The 19,609-nt window shown below is 53.4% G+C and overlaps 1 long non-coding RNA gene across 1 annotated transcript; it reads left to right on the top strand.

Annotated features, from left to right (window-relative positions):
• The first annotated feature begins 3,076 nt into the window (after positions 1-3,076).
• Positions 3,077-19,503, top strand: LOC122457118. Its single transcript, XR_006276461.1, has 3 exons — positions 3,077-3,087; positions 13,278-13,285; positions 19,426-19,503. It is a non-coding gene; the product is annotated as an uncharacterized LOC122457118 (long non-coding RNA).
• The last annotated feature ends 106 nt before the right edge of the window (positions 19,504-19,609 follow it).

The raw sequence follows: 19,609 nt of genomic DNA, 5'->3' as shown, positions 1-19,609 counted from the left end.
CCACTGCTGCCCCCTCCACCACCCCCACTGGCTGTATACCATCTGCCTCAGCTCCTGCCTCTGGACTCAGCTGCTTGCTTGGCTTGCCATGCCCTATTTCCACCCTTTGGGCCAGAAGCAGCAGCCAGCTTAAAAAAGACTTGTGCAAGTGCACGTGGGCACATGTGCCCCCCCCCCGGACTGCCTACCCTCCAGCTTTGCCCTTTACTACCTGCCCCATTTGCCACTTGTAGCTTTGCCCCCTCTTTTGCCCCAGCCCCCCATACTAGCTTCAGTTTGTTTGCCTGCCCCGCCCATTTCCTTCTGCAGCCTTTGTTTGTTTGCCCCGCCCCACCCTCTGAAGCTAGCCCCTTGGTTTCCCTGTTCTACCCCCAGACCGCTTAGCCCCTCGCTCCGTGTGCCCATGCCCCCTCCCATGCGCTTGTGCAACTCCCCATTTTAGTTTCAACCCCTTTCACTGCACCCCGAATGTTGTTGTACCCCCCCCACCCTAGTGCACCAAGAGGAGCCGGAATTCCACCTTGTGTCGGTGACTGACCCCTAACCCCTGATTGCCCCCCGTCCAGCCCACCCCTTTTGGCGCCCTCCTCCCCTGCCTGCAGCCTAGTGAGGAGGAGTGGTCGACCTGCTTCCCCTCTCCCCTCCTCCTTTTAGTGTCCCCCCTTTCCTCCTTGCTCATGATGGCGGGGGATGAGACGGGTGAGACCCCTCCAGCAGCCCGAGCTGCCCCTCCCCTGCCTACCCCTCCGTCACCCCCCCAAGCTTCTACCTCCGCTGCCGAACCATCTGCCATCGCCCCCGCTGGGGCACCAGCAGCGACGGGCACCGGGGTGACCTCCACTGCTGCCACGTCTCTCACCCCCTCAGATTTGGGGGGAGTCCCCCCAGACGGCGGGAAGGGCCAGGGGAAGAAGAAGGGGAAGGGCCCCACTAAGAAGACCAGGCCTTCCATGGCAGGGGCTGCCCCCAATGCCCCGGCCCCATCTCCAGCTGGGGCGCCCCTCCCCGCTGTTCCCTCCACCAGCTCTGCAGGTGACCCTCCCCAGGCCCCCAGAGCATACGCCCAGGTGGCGGCAGCCCCTCCGCCTGCCGCTACATCATTTCTCCAGCCCACCGCCTCCGCTACCATCTATAGCGGCCAGGGCCCCTTTCCCACCATGACCAGGAAGCACGGCGTCCGTTGCCTCCTGGTGCCCGCCTCACCCCATGTGGAGACCTATGTGCGGGCGTTGGCGAGGGTGGTGGGGCCCACGGCCATTGTGGCGGCCTCCAAAATGTATGGCAAGGTCGTCTTCTTCTTAGCATCGGAGGCCGCCGCCCAGGAGGCGGTGGAGAAGGGCCTGGCGGTCGGGGGCGTGTTCGTCCCCTTAGAGCCGCTAGAGGACCTGGGCGTCCGCCTGGTCCTGACCTCCGTCCCTCCCTTTCTCCCTAATGCCGCCCTGTTACCCGCCCTCTCTACCCTGGGGAAGCCCATCTCTGTCATCAGCCCTCTCCCGTTGGGCTGCAAGGACCCCGCCCTCCGTCACGTCCTCTCGTTCCACCGGCAAGTGCAGCTTCAGCTGCCGCCGGCGGCGCCACGCGACGGAGAGGCACTGGAGGGGTCCTTCCTAGTCCCCTACCAGGGGGCCCATTACCGGGTGCATTATTCCACGGGAGAGGCCCGGTGCTACCTCTGCCGGGCGATGGGGCACATCCGGAGGGACTGCCCCTTGGCCCGGCAAGAAGGGGCATCCGGGACCCCCGAGCCCCGGCAGGGCACCGGCCCCGTCATCGCCGGCGCCCCCGGCTGCCCGGCGTCCGAAACCACCCCTCCTCCTTCCCAGTCCACCATCGCTCCCGCTCGGGCCCAAGGGGCACCTCCCAAACTATGCCCAGACGAGCGGGAGAGCCCCGCCCCCGCTGTTCGCAATCTGGCAGGACCTGTGGAGGAGGGTGCGGCAGGGACACTGCCGGGCATGGGAGAGGGCCCACCCCAAGGGGAATCTTCCCTCCCTTGTGCTGCCCCACCGTTACCCCCTCGAGTCCCTGAGCCATCGCCTCTGCCCCCTGACACAACCCCTGCTAGCCAGCCCCTGGATGATGCCATGGAGGGCTGGGCCCTAGTCCAGGGGAAGCGGGGCAAGAGGAAGGCTCGAGCTCCGCTCCTCCCATCTGACGCGGAGGCCCCCCGGAAGACCAGGAAGGGGGGCACCGATGTCGAGCCTTCCGCTCTACCCACGGGTGTGCTCCATCCACCGGTGCCAGCTGGGGAAGACGTGGCAGCACTGGAAGGCGGTATCTCCCCTCCACGGGAGTCCCTCCCCTCCAAGACCCCCAAGGCACCATCTGAAACCCCAGTGTGCCCCGAGGCAACCGTTGCGTCAGGTGGCAGTGGGGAGAATCCCGGGGTGGCGGAAACTGATCTCCCATCAATATACGAGGAGATCGAGGCCCTGGGTCTGACCCCGGTCACCCAGGGGGAGGACGATCCTATGCCAGCGGGCCTCGATCTGGGCGACCTCACTCCAGCCCCCCTTTCCCCATGTTCCCTCCCCCTAACCGTTGCTTCCGCTCCCACCTCCGAAGAGCCCCTGGACTCCTCCATCAACCCGGCTGCAGAGAGCACCCCGCTGAGAGCCGCCGAGCCAGTTGAGGCGACGGCCAGTGCCACGCGGCTGGAACCTGAGCCACCAGGGGCATCCCTCGCTGGTGAGGAGCATTCGACCTCCTTCCCGGGAGAGGAGCCTACAGAAGAGAGTCCACCTCCTGATGCCGTGGCTGCCAATTCCACCAGAGAGCTTGCACCCGGCATCACTGAGAGCTCTCTCCCCACCCAGACTCTCACCTCTACCCGTGCCCTTATCCTGTCCACCTCCCTGGATGTTATTGCCACCCGTGGGACTGTCTCCTTCCCTTTTCCAACAGATGACTCCCAGGGAGCGGCCTTTGTGTTTGCCCGTCCCGACCCACCAGAGGCTGCTATTCTCCCTCCGCCACCCCCTATCGCCCCAGCATTCAGGTCAACCCATCAGGAGCCCCGTCAGGGGTCCGCACCCTGTCTGCCCGTCTCGGTGGCCCACGGGGCTGTACCAAGGGCCCCGTCAGGGAGTAACCAGACCGTAACCCCAACCCCCCATGCGCTGCAAGAGGAGTTGCGGGAGTTCCTAGAAGACGTCCGTGGCTCCCGCAACAAAGTCCAGCTTGCCCTCCAGCGATGGGGGGACTTTAATCAAATCCTCCTGGCTGCAAGGGCCCTCATGGGGGACGGGAAAAGGACCGGGAGGCAGGGCGCCGCGGCCTACCAGCGGGTCCACCACTTCCGTGACTCCTTACTCACCTACGGGGTGGGTCACGGACTGCTGCGTGGCCCGCCGGGAGCCACGAGCGTCCCTGCCGGCGAGGATCCCCCCCAGCCCTCCTCATGGCACCCTTTACCATCGCAACATTGAACACCCGCGGCTGTAGAATGGGTCTCCGCAGGTCCCAGGTGCTCTCCTTCCTTCGGGAGGGAGGTACTTTGTGGTTTTCCTGCAGGAGACCCATACGGATCCGACCGCCGAAGACAGCTGGCGGCTGGATTGGGGGGACAGGGTCTACTTTAGCCACCTCAAAGTTCGTACGGCTGGAGTGGCGACCCTGTTCTCTCCCGACCTACAGCCCGAGGTGCTGGGGGTTGCCGAGGCTGTGCTGGGCCGTCTGCTGCACCTCCGGGTCCGCATGGAGGGGCTCGTAGTCAACCTCGTCAACATCTATGCCCCAGCAGTGAGCCCGGAGCGGCTGCAATTCTATCAGCAGGCGTCCACCTTCCTCGGCACTTTGGATCCTCAGGAGTGCCTGGTCCTGGGAGGGGACTTTAACATCACCCTTGAGGAACGGGACCGCTCGGGAACCGAGCAGAGCCCGGCCGCCGTGGCCGTCCTCCAGGAGATAGTCAAACACCACTCCCTGGTGGACGTCTGGCGCGACCACCACCCGGATGACACTTCCACGTTCACCTTTGTCCGGGTGGAGGCCCATCGGTCGCGCCACTCCCGGTTGGACCGCATTTATTTATCACGCTTTCATCTTTCACGAGCCCACTCCTCCAGCATCCGGCCGGCCCCATTTTCTGACCATCATATAGCCACCGTAACAGCCTCCCTCTGCGCGGAGAGGCCGGGGCCGGCCTATTGGCATTTTAACAACAGCTTGCTGGAGGATGCGGGCTTCGTGGCGTCCTTCCGGGAGTTCTGGCTGGCCTGGCGAGGGCAGCGGCGTGCCTTTCTCTCGGCGCGATGGTCGTGGGACCTAGGGAAGGTGCGTGCCTGGCTCTTTTGCCGTGACTACACCCGGGGCGCCAGCTGACAGAGGGATGCGGTGATAGAGCAGTTGGAATGGGAGGTCTTAGAGCTGGAGAGGCGTCTGGCCGCCAGCCCCGAGAATCCACCCCTCTGCAGAGCGTGCCGGGAGAAGCGGGAGGAGCTCCGGACCCTCAAGGACCATTGGGCCCGGGGTGCCTTTTTTCGATCCCGCATCCGTCTCCTTCGGGAGATGGATTGTGGTTCCCACTTCTTCTACGCCCTGGAGAAAAAGAGGGGGGCAAAAAAACATGTCATCTGCCTACTGGCAGAAGATGGCACCCCCCTCACGGATCCGGTGGAGATGTGCGGGAGGGCGAGAGCCTTCTACGCAAGCCTATTCTCCCCGGATCCGACCGATCCTAATGCTTGCAGAGTGCTGTGGGAGGAGCTCCCGACGGTCAGCATGGGCGACCGAGACCGGCTAGAGCTGCCTCTCACTCTGGCCGAGTTCTCGGAAGCCCTCCGTCGCATGCCCACCAATAAATCTCCGGGCATGGACGGGCTGACCGTGGAGTTCTACCGCGTGTTCTGGGACGTCCTGGGCCCAGACCTAGTCACCGTCTGGGCCGAGTCTTTGCAGAGCGGGGTCCTCCCTCTTTTGTGTAGGCGAGCCGTGCTGGCCTTATTGCCGAAGAAGGGGGACCTCCGCGATTTACGAAATTGGAGTCCCATCTCGCTCCTCAGCACGGACTACAAAGTCATGGCAAAAGCCATCTCGCTGCGGCTAGGGTCCGTGCTGGTGGACATGGTCCACCCAGACCAGACCTACACCGTCCCAGGTTGCAGCATCTTCGACAACCTATATCTGGTCCGGGACCTATTGGAACTTGGGTGTAGGGATGGTCTGTCGTTCGCCCTCCTGTCCTTAGATCAGGAGAAGGCGTTCGGCAGGGTGGATCACGGGTATCTCCTGAGCACTCTGCAAGCGTTTGGCTTTGGACCCAGGTTTGTGAGTTTTCTCCGGGTGCTGTACGCCTCCGCAGAGTGTTTGGTCAGACTCAACTGGACCCTGACCGAACCGGTCAGCTTCGGGCGAGGAGTACGGCAGGGGTGCCCCCTCTTGGGCCGGCTGTACGCTCTGGCGATTGAGCCCTTCCTCTGTCTCCTCCAAAGGAGGTTGACAGGGTTGGTGCTGCGGGAGCCGGAGCTGCGGCTGGTCCTGTCGGCATACGCTGATGACGTGCTCCTCGTGGTCCAGGACCCAGGCGACTTGGCGTGGGTGGAGGCTTGCCAGGCCATCTATTCGGCAGCCTTCTCCATGCGGGTCAACTGGTTCAAGAGCTCTGGTTTGGTGGTAGGGGACTGGCGGCAGGCGAGCTCCCTCCCACCCGCGCTTCAGGCCATCCGGTGGAGCACGGGTCCGCTGCTCTATCTGGGCGTTTACCTTTCTGCCACGCATCCCTCTCCGCCGGAGAACTGGCAGAATTTAGAGGGCGGGGTGATAGAGCGGCTCCGGAAATGGACAGGACTACTCCGGTGCCTCTCCCTTTGAGGGAGAGCGCTAGTGCTTAATCAACTAGTCCTGTCCATGCTCTGGTACCGGCTCAACACCCTGGTCCCAGCCCCGGGTTTCCTGGCCAACTTCCGGACATCGATTCTGGAGTTCTTTTGGTCAGGACTGCACTGGGTCCCTGCAGGGGTTCTTCATCTACCTCTGAAGGAGGGAGGGCAGGGCCTAAAATGTCTGCTCACTCAGGTCCATGACTTCTGTCTCCAGACCCTGCAGAGGCTCCTTTATGGTGCAGGTAGTCCGGCATGGAGCATACTGCCGCACGCCTTCCTGCACCGCTTCCGAGGGCTCCAATACGACCGGCAGCTCCTTTATCTCCATCCGAGAGGTCTTCTGCGAGACCTCTCCGGGCTGCCGGTCTTCTACCAGGACCTCCTCCGGACCCAGAAACTCTTTTCAACGACCAGGTCCGTGGCGGCCACCAAGGGGGCAGATCTCCTCGCGGAGCCCCTGCTACACAACCCCCAGCTCCGTGTGCAGGTGGCGGAGACCCACTCGGTGCACCAGAAGTTGATCCTGGCAGAGGTTACAAGAGTCAGAGACCTCCTGGACTATGACCGGGGAGACTGGCTGGATCCCCTAACCTTCGCTCAGCGCATGGGGTTTTCCAGACCTTGTACTCCCCGGCGCATACTTCAGGAGGTGAAGGCCGCTTTGCCGTCCGCTGCTCGGGTTCATCTCGACCGGGTCCTGCACGAGGGCACGCCCTGCCCACCCATTACCGCAGGCCCGCCGGACCTTTTAATTGGACCCCTGCCCCGTGGACCCAACCGACCCCTTCACCCCTTCACTAGAAGCCGGCTGCACGAGATGCAGCCGGTCTGCTTCCAAACCGCGCCAAGACAACATCTCTACACGCTCGTGCTCCACACCCTTCACACCCGCACCCTCGTGTCCCACCCCGATACAAAATGGCAGGACCTCCTGCCACCTTTGGAGGGTGAGGAGCCCCGGTGGGCCAGCCTATATTCCATCTTAGTCCCAAGGCCCGCCGGGGATGTCAGTTGGCAGCTCCTTCACGGAGCCGTGAGCACGGGCGTGTACTTGGCGCGGTTCACTTCAATCCCAGACACCTGCCCCTTTTGCGGCGTGAGGGATACACTGGCACATGTCTACCTGGAGTGTGCCAGGCTGCAGCCCCTATTCCGGCTCCTCACCAATATTTTATTACGGTTTTGGTTGCACTTCTCCCCTCACCTTCTCATTTATGCACTCCCTATCTGTGGCCCCACAAAGTCACGGGATCTCCTGGTCAACCTCCTCCTGGCCCTAGCTAAAATGACCATCTACAAAACCAGAGTGAGGAGGTTGGCCGATGGAGTCTCCTGTGACTGTGGGGCCTATTTCCGATCCTCGGTCCGTTCACGTATCCGGGCAGAGTTCCTCTGGGTGGCGTCCTCTGACTCCCTTGACACCTTTGAGGAGCAGTGGGCGCTGTCCGGGGTTCTCTGCTCGGTGTCCCTGTCTGGTTCCCTTCGTTTGACCCTTTGACCACACTCCTGTCCCTGTTATTTTATTAGTTGTCCCCCGGAATTTTTTGGGTATCTAGGTCCTGTGGATCCCCCTTTTAGGCTGGGGGGGATCTTTAGCGGTGGATGGGCCTCGCCCGCCCACTTCCCGGATCCCAATAAGACTACTTTTCTATAGCCATCTGGCCTTACCCCATCGCACAGCCCATGTCTCAGTGAGCTGCCAGCTCTGGGAGAAGGATCTTAATATGGGCCCCGCCCCACATCTTCCATCCCACCCTCCCCTCTCCACCTATCTGCCCATCTGCTCCCCACCAGGCATCATTAAACTCCAGAGCCTCCAAAGCAACATGAAGAAACTAGGGACAAACGTGGAGTTTGTCCTGGGCTCATGGGAGGGAGGGAGTGCGATGGATTACAAGGCACGGGGCAAAGGTGGCAGGAGAGTGAATCATGGCAACCTATGAAACCACACTGAAGGGAATAGCACTGCGGGGGGTGGGGACTCAGAACGGATCTGGCCCCTGCTCGCTTCTTAACCCTTTTGCATAATGATTTTGCTTTCGGATGTAAATCAGCCTCGGTCCACAGCCACCTGCTGAGGCTCCAGCCTGCTGTCTGTCTCACACTCATACGGACACACTCGCACCCTGCAGATACTTCAGAGAGAGAACACACAGCTGATGCTTGGATGCCCTTCTTGCTACAGCCCTCTCCTCCAGTCTCACACATACACACACACACACACTCCCGGTTGCTGCACACATGGCACAGGACACAGCTGGAGAATGAACGTGGCCCCCTGAATTTTAATGGCAGTTCAGGGAGAATGAGGCATGTGGGAAGGGAAGGGAAGGGATCATTATTTATGGTCTGTCCGGGCACGCAGGTTATTTGAAAAGCCTCATTAGTGAGGATTCAGACTAACGATCAACTTTATAGCATGCCTTTCAGAGAAATGTCTCTCTGCACACCTTAAAAAACACTTGCAGAACTGTGGCAGGGCCTTCCCGTCTTAAATAATAGATGATAACAGTTAATTAAAAAAAATAAATACTAGGCAGGCCCATATGTCGCTGTTTTACCCCCCACCCCCACCAAAATATATATTTTTAATTAGCACTGTCTTTTAATATGCTGAATCTCAAGCTTATTAAGGGCTCACTTGGGGCCTTAATTTAAAACATTAGACCACCAGCCTGCATTAGCATCCATTAGCATGGCCCACTGTTTGTGTGTTCACGCTTAGTAGAATACCACAGGATGCCTAGTGGGTCCTCATGCAGGAGCAAGGCTTAAGTAGGATAGCTAAAGCCTGTGAGAAGCTGAGCTGGCCACAATGAATGGCGAGAGTCTTGTGTCGGGATGTGCTCAGGCCTGTTGCAACAGCGGTTGGGATATAGGGAAATAGGACTGCTAGCTGGTGTGCATGGCAAATGGTTTCCTTTGTTCAGCTCATTACGTCAGCTGCAAACCAGATTCTTTGCAGCGTCCATTACAGCAAAAGCTTTTTCCTCTCCACTGGCACTGTTCATCCATAAACTTCAAAGTGCTTTCCAAAGGAGCTCAGTGTCATTATCCCCCATTTTACACCTAGGGAAACTGAGGCACAGAAACATGAGATGACTTGCCCAGGGTCCCTCAGATAGCTAGTAGCAGAGCTGGGACTAGAACCGAGGAGGAAAGCAAGAGGCTTTTTCTGCTACTTTGATGTGCCACTCTGTACTCTATGGGACAAGTCCCCTACTGGTGTAAATCCATTCCCATTTACATCAGCAGAGATGCTGACATCACCTCTCCAAAGTGACAGAGCCTGCTCTGGCCTGCTCCTTCCAAAGCACCCATACAACAGAGTAGAAGGTGCTCTGGAGCATCTCTTTCCCAGAATGCTCTCTGCTGTTGACAATGCATTGGTTTTTCACCTGACCAATATTTGTAGCAGAAACCTCAAGCTGCAAAAATCTTGCATTGCTCCAAATACAGACACCCCCCCACAACATTTGGAACTGTTTGGATGCAGGGTTTTGGATCAGCTCCTCACAGAGATGCAGGTTAGCTGGAAAATTCTGCTCTAGAGCAGGGTTCTGAACTCAGCCCAACTTCAGGTATATGTCTATCTGAGGTTTGCTGTGGGCTTAGCTCTAGTTTTCAGTGAGCACAATGCACTGACATGGTTCATTTTGGCCTACAAATGGGGTCAATATGTTTTCTAGACACCGGGCATCAGTTTTCAGCGCAGAGGGCCCAAAAGTGTGAGCCAAAGCCTCACTTGGAACACCAATTTTTAATAGGCAGCAGGTTTAAAACAAATTAATCCAAAGTGTGATTAACTCCTTTAATTTTATTGTTTTTAACTTTTGGGGTCATGATTTGCTATTCCCTGGCTGGTTCCGGGGGGAAACAGAATCCATTTCCCTTGGCTTATTTTTTAGCCCATACTAAGAGTCAATATGTTGTATTGACTGAGAACTGTTCATATCTGTCATTATATGTCATCATCAGTGCTTCATTTGTGCCAGGGCTTGCCAGGTCTGAGCCCCAGCACCTCTGGGCTTGTGGCATCAAAATTGCTTGAGCCCTGGCACCTCTTTCATTATGAATTAAGCACTGGTCACCATCCAGTGTTAGTGGCGATTCAGGATGACCTGCCATCAGTCATGAGTTCCAAGGTGCTGAGAAGTATCATGACTGGGTCCTGAAATAAGACGCCATATCCATTGTCTAGGAGAGTGGATCACAATCAAATATTGTTTGCGTGCTCTACTGTCCTGCATCCATCATCAGATTCAGTACTTTAAAAAAAACAGTCCTCAGGTAGGGGACTGGGAATGATGTCCTGAGTCAAGGTAGGGGGAAACCAGGAGCTTTTTACCTCAGAAAATGTTGCCTTTTTGGCAAAATATCAACTACTGAAATATTTTGGCTGAACGCAGAAGCACGCCAATTCAAAATGGCACCCCAATATCTCATGGGAGCTGTAGTTCAGGGGTTCCCATTTTCTCTTTGGCCTGGGCTCTCTGGCCAGAATACATCTCCCTGAGGGGAAAGGGTGTCTGACTGGTGACCCTGGCCATGGTCCATTAAGGGAGATGTATTCCAGCCAAAGAGCCTGGCCCATAGAGGAGAATAGGCATGTAAGGCACCCAAACTACAACTCCGATGAGGAACTGCTGTGCTATTTTTGCATCAAAATATTTCAGACGTTGGCCAAAATATTTCAGGAGAGGGCGTTTGGTTTTTCAACAACATTGTCTGTAGAAATTGCACTTTTGGGGAAAATTTTCATTTAGTCAGAAACCCAATTTTCCAATGGTGGAAAGGCTTTGACCAGCACTCATGTCAAGCCTTATTTCACTGGTTTATATCCAGCCTGAGCCAATAAGAACTGAAAGTTGTTCCCATCTGAAACTTGTGTGTAAGGAATCTGGAGGCCTTATTAAATGAGATTAGCTTTTATATATCTCCCTATAGGGCCCTGACCTAAAACCCATCACAATCCACAAAAAGATTCCCATTGACTTCAGTAGGATTTGGATCAGGTCCATAGGCTAATAAGGTACATCTATATTGCAGCTGGGAGGAAGCCCTCCAACATGGGTAGACAGACACGCTACCTCCACTAGCACTAGCACAGGCTAATGTGACAGGATCAGGCCAGATGGCTACAAGAGAGTGGTCAAAAGTAGATACGTTAGTTCCAGGTTAAGCAGGTCCCTTTTCACTGGGTAAGATAACAGGGACTATTCCAGAACACTCAGGAACTTTCTAGAACTAATTAAGGCAGGCAGGCTAGTTAGGACACCTGGAGCCAATTGGGAAGCTGCTAGAATTAATTAAGGCTAATCAGGACACCTGATTTAAAAAGGCTCTCACCCCCCCAGTTAGTGAGGGGTGCTGAGAGTGAGAGGATGTGCTGCTGGAGGACTGAGGAGTACAAGCGTTAACAGACATCAGGAGGAAGGTCCTGTGGTGAAGACAAAGAAGGTGTTGGGAGGAGGCCCTGGGGAAGCAGCCCAGGGAGTTGTAGCTGTCGCGCAGCTGTTGCAGGAGGCTCTCTAGACAGCTGCAGTCCACAGGGCCCTGGGCTGGAGCCTGCATAAAGGGTGGGCCCGAGTTCCCCCCAAATCTCCCAACTCCTGGCCCAACACAGGAGGTTCCACTGGAGGGGAAGGTCTCTGAGCTGGTCCCCGACCCACATGGTGGATCAGCAGAGACTGCAGGGATTGTTCTTACTCTTTTTTCCCCTATGCTGGCCAGTGATGAGGTTATCTGAGTGAATGGCAGATTTGAGCCACGAAAGTGGCCAAACTGGGGGCTGCCGTGAATCTCTAAGGAGAGCAAAATCCGCCAATAAGTGCAGGACCCACCAAGGCAGAGGAGGGACTGTGTCACACTAGCTACCAGAGCTTGGACCCAAGGGGTTGGCGGGCTTCTCTCCGCTGGCTAGACCAAACTGTTGCCCATGCTGCCACATCCACACGGCTATCTTTAGCACGCTAGCTTAGCATGTGTCTCTACCTGGGCTGGGAGGCCAGCTCCGAGCTACAGTGTAGACAAACCCACTGAAGCTTTCCCATGTTCTGCTAGTGCTTCTGGTCCCAGCCTGAAGGAGAGATGAGGCTAAGCCAATACCGCAAATCAAAACAGCCCCAAAGCTTTGCATGGGATCAAATTCCGAACTTGGATTGCTCATGTGGCTTCAGCCTTTCAAACCAAAGCCCCAGGTCCCTGAACTTTAGGGATGTTCAAAATCCCCACCCAGGCCTGGATCCAGATTTCACCCCATGTGTATATTGAGCAAGATCAGTCCCCTATCTCTAACACCCCAACATTGGAGTGGGGGGTGTTCGGGATCTGGATCCAAACGTTGCTGCTTGAGCTTCTCTCTCCTTCACATCAACAGCAGGAAGAATGATGAAACTAATGGAGGAAATGGATGTATTTATATAATACACAGAGATGATTTCAACATCTGAGGCTTAGTGACCATGGCGGGGGGAAGCAGAGGAATTCCAGCAGGACTGTGTTTGGACAGAAAAGAGTTTGTTTAGAGGAGTTCATCAGAGAGAACAGAACAGGAGAAGACAATAGTCACTGCTCCTTTGTGCAAGGGATGTGTCCAGATCAGGACTTGGCAGATCCCATGTGAGGTCACTGGGCAGCACAAGGTAGAAGGATACATAAAGTGGGTGCCCCAGTAACACAATTGGTTAGCGCATAGTATTTATACGGCAGTGCTGAGTGGAGACGTGCTGAGGTTGTGAGTTCAAGCCTCACCTGAAGCACTGTTTTTTTTTTAAAAATAGGCAGCAGATTTACAACAAATGAAAGGAAGTATTTCTTTACACAACGCACAGTCAACCTGTGGAACTCATTGCCAGGGGATGTGGTTAAGGCCAAAACTATAACAAAGGTGGGACAAAAGAATTAGATTAGTTCCTGGAGGCTAGGTCCATCAATGACTATTTTAGCCAGTACGGTCAGGGATGCAACCCCTTGCTCTGGGTGTCCCCAGCCTCTATTTGCCAGCAGCTGGGAGTGGATGACAGGGGACGGATCACTTGATGATTGTCTGTTCTGTTCATTCCCTCTGAAACATCTGGCATTGGTCACTGTCAGAAGACAGGACACTAGGCTAGATGGACCATTGGTCTGATGCAATATGACCGCTCTTATGTTCTTAATCACAGGAGCTTGTCTGTGCCCAGCAGCCTCAACAGAAAGTCCCCTTCATAGCCACTGCAGCTGAGTTCAGCCTCAGTCTGATCCTGGGATTGGGGTGGGACCACTGTTTAAAGTAAACCTCTTTTCTTTGGGGTTTCCTTGTGATTCCTCTCTTACCCTCCCCATCCACCTCTCATACCTAGAAAAGCCGGCGGAGTAAAGCCAACACACTGTATCCGAAATTACTGGCTGCTGACTGCTCTCACATCTCCCGCCCGCCCACACACATGCATTGGATGTCACAAGCACAGCCAGCAGTTAGGGTTTGTTTAATAAAAGGGATAGGCCCAGCTTCCAGGCAAGCAGCTGATCTCTTACCTTACTTCCCTGCACCCGCCGTTCATTGACTTTGCTTGATAAGTCTGGCCCCCACATGAACCTGGGCTGGGATTGCCTAAAAAGGAAAGGATCATTTATCTGCTGTATGCCAGGAAAGCACATAGTCTAGTCATAACCTTGGCACTCAGGCTATAAAAAGGTAATGGATTGCAGGTATCTACGAGGCAAGACAACTGTTTGCAAATGCAAAAGTGGCCAATCAGAACAAGGACACGTCTCCAGAAGGGCTGGCATCCCCTTTGGGTCATTACAAGGAAGCGGCTACCTCGGAGTTTGAACTCATGGGACTCCATTCCCTGTTCCAGAAACCTTTGCCCATCACTTAGTTATAAACACCACAACGGCTTAGATCCCGAAAGCGTTCGCCGTAAAGAGGAAAGAATGGCTGAGGCCGCTTTCCCGGGCGAGGAAATCCCTGATCCCTGCTCAGTCAGGCATGGTCCAGTCGCCTTTGGCATAAGAAGCCCAGTAAACAAGCAGCTTGCGGTGTCATACCATATCAACACCTGCTATGTGCAGTCCTGCCTGTCCTTCAGTGTCTCTGCTGAGCTTGCTGATTTATCCCTGCTGTAACCCCAGCAAGGGACCTGGCTCTAGACATTGTATTCAGCTCCCTTGTTGTTTATGTGGGGGAGAGATGGGACGAGATATTTATTTTGTAAGTGGATATGGTCTTTGATGTATGTCCACATTGTCCCTGCCAGGTGTAAGGAGGAAACCAGACCTCCTCCAGCCAGGCAGGCTTGGGAGAAATGTGTCTAAGCAACTGGGAGGCTCAGGAGGGCTGGACACTGGTTCTGGGGTCTAGGTGGTGTGGCTGGAATGCGGGGTCCCACTGCACAAAACCAGTGTAAGACATGGGGTCCGCCCATGGGACATATGGCCAGGCAGAGTGACCAGTCACTCCCCAGCCCCAAGAGGCTTAACAGTACATGGGATTCAGTGGTTGGGTCCACTCACAATGGACTGGTGTCCATCCGGACAGCAGGACTGCACCAGGTTGTGACAACTTCTGTGTGATTTCTCCATGAGGGCAGAAAGAGACACCCCCCCCCCCCCGCTCTCACCACTAGACAGTATTTCCACTGTGCCTCCCATTGGCACGCTTGTAATCATGTTGCACAATCACATGGTGCCAGTGCATGTTTGGCAGCTGCCATTTAGTAGGCTCATGTGAAAATGTGGCCCAGGCTCAGATCAGCTGGCCCTTTAAGGGTAGTTCAGCTCAGCCACACCTGTGCTGGGTTAGCAACCCCACCCCCAACCCTCCTCCCTACAAGCTTGTCCTGATCAGCTGAGTGATTTCTTTAAAAGGCTGAAGAGAGCCAAGAGGAAAGCTGGCCTTCTGGGGGAAATGCTGCAGTGACACAGGTGATGTGCTTGGGCAGTAGCAGGGGAGGTTTGCCTACTGGCTTACAAAGACTTGGACAAGGCAGACTGGTGCCTGTGGGAGGATGCCAGGTAGGAGAGGCATGGATTGAGTTCATTTGAATTTCTTGTTAAATGAAATGGGTCCCCCAAGAAGGGCTATTGTTGGACTCATTAAAGCCTTTTGTGAGTTACTAAGGAGCCTAAGAGGGGAAATGGCAGTAGGATACCACAGAGCTACCCAGGCCAGGAGGGGGTGCTTGGGAGGTGTAGGTCCCTGTTACAAGCCTGTAGTGATTAAGTGACCCCCATTAGCTTACTATGGGTGTCTTTCATCTTCTCTCCCTTTAGCTAGGGTACCCATTTCCGATGCAGATATCGGGCCTGGGTGGCTTACCACCTACAAAAAGTATTAGCCCTGGATAGCTGGTCATGTCAGACAAAGCAGCAGCTGCTGAGACTATAGCTAGCCCCTGAATGGAAAAAGCCTTTAACAGACACAGCCAAACTCTTTTCAGAGTAGCAGCCGTGTTAGTCTGTATTCGCAAAAAGAAAAGGAGTACTTGTGGCACCTTAGAGACTAACAAATTTATTAGAGCATAAGCTTTCGTGAGCTACAGCTCACTTCATCGGATGCATTCCAAACTCTGCCAGCTGTAGGTGTGTTACAGCTTGTCAAGAAGGGAGCTCTCTGTCCCAGAATGACCCCTTCTATAGAAACCTTAATCCCTCAAACCTAGCACTGTGTTGCAGGATAATATGGTCTCTAACGCCTCTGTTTAGAACTCCCAAAGCACTTCATGGTGAGTCAGTCCCTCTCCTCTAAATGCATCTAGCATCTGGGGGGAAGCTGCAGCAGCTGTCTAGCACAAAAGATTATTATTCCCACCCTTTTGGGAAGGAATGTCTCTTATGGAAGCTGCAGGTGGGGTTTGAAACTCCTTTCTGGTTTATATTGCTGCAGAAAGCGATGTATTTCCAGCATGTGTGAACTGTGCAGGATTGGTCACTGCAGTGCTTGTGTTAAGAGCAGGTTTGGCAATAGGCAGGGATGGCTTCCCCTGTTGTGTTAATTTTGATGGCATTATCCCCCCACCAATTTTTACAACACCCCCTATGCGTAATCCCCTTCCCATCACTGGGCCTCAATACGGTCATGGAGAGATGCCTAAAGAAAGCAAAGGTTCAGCCTCTGTTCCATTCACTGTTGAGCCTTGGCCTAGTGAATGGAGTCCTAGACTGAGGCTCAGGGGACCTGGGTTGTTCTTCCTGCTCTGCCACTGGCTTGCTGGATGACCTTAGGCAAGTTGCTTTGCCTCTCTGTGCCTCAGTTTCCCCCTGTAAGATAGTGATAATATTTACCTCCTTTGTGAAGTGCTTTGCGATCTATGGGGAAGAACTGCTATGTAAGAGTGGGGGTGATTATTATTTCATGGGTTCTAGGCTAAAAGGGCACATCTAGTCTGATAACATGAGCCAGAGCCTCTTACCCAGTAAGGTGGGGGTGGTTTTGTGATGCAGACACCTGTATACTCAGAGCTGGCTGGAGACTGCCAAACTCCTTTCTTCCATGCACCCAGCTCTTGGGCACTATTAGGCTGGCCTGGATTCCAGTGGACAGCATGGGAGTGAAAGGTATTATCCCCAGACCCCTGATCTTCCCAGCTCTTTAGATCATTTAAACTTCCATTTTTCAAGGCATAGTTCAGAAATATTTCTACCACTAATGCGCTGTATTAAAGGGAAGGCCCTGGAGCAGAGCGAGATTAAATCCTGGAGTGAGGATGAAATCCTCCTTCATGCAAACCGTGTGTGCCCTTTAAGACCTAAAAATGGGGCTTCAGTGGAGCACAAGCATTGTACTGGCTCTCTCCATGGGGATGGATTTCACCCTAAGAAAGAAGGCACTCTTTTCACTTCCCTCTGAGGTGAAATTCACCCCTGCCCAGAGGAGAAGCCCAAAAACTACAAGCCTGTAGTGCCCAGGCCCTGTGCAGATATGTAAATTTCATTTCCCAGATTGCAAGTTACAAAGTACTGGACCCAAAATTCTGGGCTACTTGGATCTGGGGGTGTGTGAGGCAGCCAATGCTCCTCTCCCCTCTGTAGGGGGAGTTCCTGCTAGATCCTCAGGTGGTGTAAATTGAAGCCTAGGGCACTATGCTGATGTACCCTAGTTGAGGATCTGGCCTTTCATTTCCTTCTCTTGCTACCAGATGGCTCCAGGGATTTGTTTAGAACTCTCTCATTGTTTGAGACACTAATTTTGTGGAAGTGAAACTTCCCCACCAACATTTATGGAGAACATGTCTGGTCATGCTGCTACATAGAATCATAGAATATCAGGGTTGGAAGGGACCTCAGGAGATCATCTAGTCCAACCCCCTGCTCAAAGCAGGACCAATCCCCAATTTTTGCCCCAAATGGCCCCCTCAGGGATTGAACTCACAACCCTGGGTTTAGCAAGCTAATGCTCAAACCACTGAGCTATCCCTCCCCCCATGGCACATGGTAGGTGGAAAAGTACATATGTTCACATTAAAATACTGATTCTAAAAGCCCAGATCTCTGGGCTGTATCTGAGGGCGTGTTAGCTGTATGTCAACCTTCTGAGCGCTAATTCTTTGGGGTTCAGGCAATAAATTTTGCAGCCAACCAAAGTTTAAAGGTCAACAGAGGGACCATTTTCGGTGAAGAAAATGGGAATTTCAAGTGTGACTGGAATTTTAATTCTTTTCCCTAAAGTGGTTCAGCCTGATTCTAATTCTAGTTTACATCAGTTTTAGCTGGGTGAAATTCTTCTGACTTAATTGGTGTAAATCAAGGCTGACTCCAGAGTGAGCAAGAGAAGGAATTGCACCTTTAGGGACAGAATCTTAACCAGGGTAAATTTAGCTTGAATGGTGTTCTGCCAATTTACAGCTGCAGAGCTGCTGGCTGTTTATCTCACCAGCAATGTGCAGTGCAGCTTTTGGTACATGGATGTTGGCAGGGATACATTCCATATAGTTCTAGAATTTAGCAGATCATTGTGCATTTATACTACACATCACCAGAGTTTCTGGGCACCCTCTGGACTATTGGCTACAGGTTAGGAGTGGGGTGTGTAAAGGTGTTCCACCCCCATCCTTTACTGCTTCTCTTATGCTAGTCACCAATGGGTTGATACCACAGCCGGGTTCTTCAGGGTGCAGGGAGATCCCGGCCAGGACTTTCTCCCCAGTCACACAACCTATACTGGCCACAGGTAGCAGGGCTACATAGGAGTCTGTCACCAGAAACTCCCCCTACACACAGCAGCAATCTACTCCATAGGGCCTGACTTTCTGATACGGTAGCATTTGCATTAGTGTCAATGGCAATGGAAGATTGGGCCCTGGGTGTGTCTACCAGTAGTGCAGCATAAAAAGTGTGCAACACAGGGTTTTATATAGGCATCTTGCTGCACACACAAATTGAGTCCTCAATGTACAAACCCCTCCCCCTTGATTTTATTGTCCAAAGAGGAAAATAGAACTGGCTGAAATTTACAAGCCATCTCTCCAGCATCCCATCTTCCATCCCTCCAAAACTCACTAAGAAATATCTTCACAAGCTGCACTATTATCTCGGAAGAGCCATCATGATTTACACACTTCTTATGAAAGGCTTTCATTAGCCAAGCATGTGCATGCAATGTGTGGGGCATTCATTTGAATCAATTAATTAAAAAATAAACTGATCAAATGAAAACCACTCTCATTGCCTCAGGGAGAAGGTTATAAAAAACACAGATGGAGGGAGGGGGATTGTTCTCATCTTCTCATGCAGACAGGTGCATCATGTTAGTGTGTTGGACTGCTTTGCAAGCTCTTGGGCAGGTTGGTGAATACATGATAGTACTTTGCATTTTCTTTATGGCCTTTTGTCTACAGGATCTCTGGGCGCTTTACAAGCCTCAAGATGAGACTTATTGGTGGGGTGTGGCCCTTGTGCTGGCCCCCAGCACAGATGTGAAGCTTAAGGGGAGACCCTGATCCAGTAATGCTGAGTAACTTTACAAACAGTGGGTCACATCCCCAGCTAGTGTAAATCAGCATATGACTATTGGCACATTGAGTTCAATGCTACATGCATGCATAAAGTTATTCACATGCATAGGTGTTTGCAGGATCCTCACCATACCCCTGTGAGATGGGTTTTACTAGCCCCATTTTACACATGGGGAAACTGAGGCTTGCCCAGGGTCACATGGAGTCTGTGGCAGAGCCAGGAACTGAACCCAACAATACTGACTTTCAGTCTTTCCTTTAACCATTAGGCCACATACCCTCTCCTAAAGGTGGAACAGGGTCCTGGAGATCAACAAAGATGATCAGAGGTTTAGAAAACATGACCTGTGAGGAAAGGTTGAAAGAACTGGGCATGTTTAGTGTAGAGAAGAGAAAATGGGAGAGAACCTGGTAGCCTTCAAGTATTTAAAGGGTTGTTGTAAAGAGGACCGTGATAAATTGTTCTCAGTGTCCACCAAGGGTAGGACAAGCAGAATACACCAATTCCTTCAGTAAAGGAGATTGCAATAAGAGATTGGGAAAAGCTTTCTAATGATTTCTATGAGGATACTTCAGCACTGAACAGGTTACCTAGGGAGGTGGTGGAATCTCCATCATTGGTGGCTGTTCATCCCAGACAGGTGTTGAACTGGTTTTTGTCTGAGTTTACTTGGTCTTGCATCAGTGCAGGGGGCTGAACTACATGACCTTTTGAGGTCCCTTCCAGCCCTACATTTCTATGATCATGTATTATGTAGTGCCTAATCTTAATGCTATTGAAATCCAGGGCAAGGATCCCATTGATTTTACCTTATTTTGTACACTGATTTTTAATTTTAAAACACTGAT

The sequence above is a fragment of the Dermochelys coriacea genome, chromosome 21 (assembly GCF_009764565.3).
Source record: "Dermochelys coriacea isolate rDerCor1 chromosome 21, rDerCor1.pri.v4, whole genome shotgun sequence".
In the NCBI taxonomy this organism is placed as follows: domain Eukaryota; kingdom Metazoa; phylum Chordata; order Testudines; family Dermochelyidae; genus Dermochelys; species Dermochelys coriacea.
Note: the sequence above shows the minus strand (reverse complement) of the source record. Positions and strands in the feature narration are given on the sequence as shown.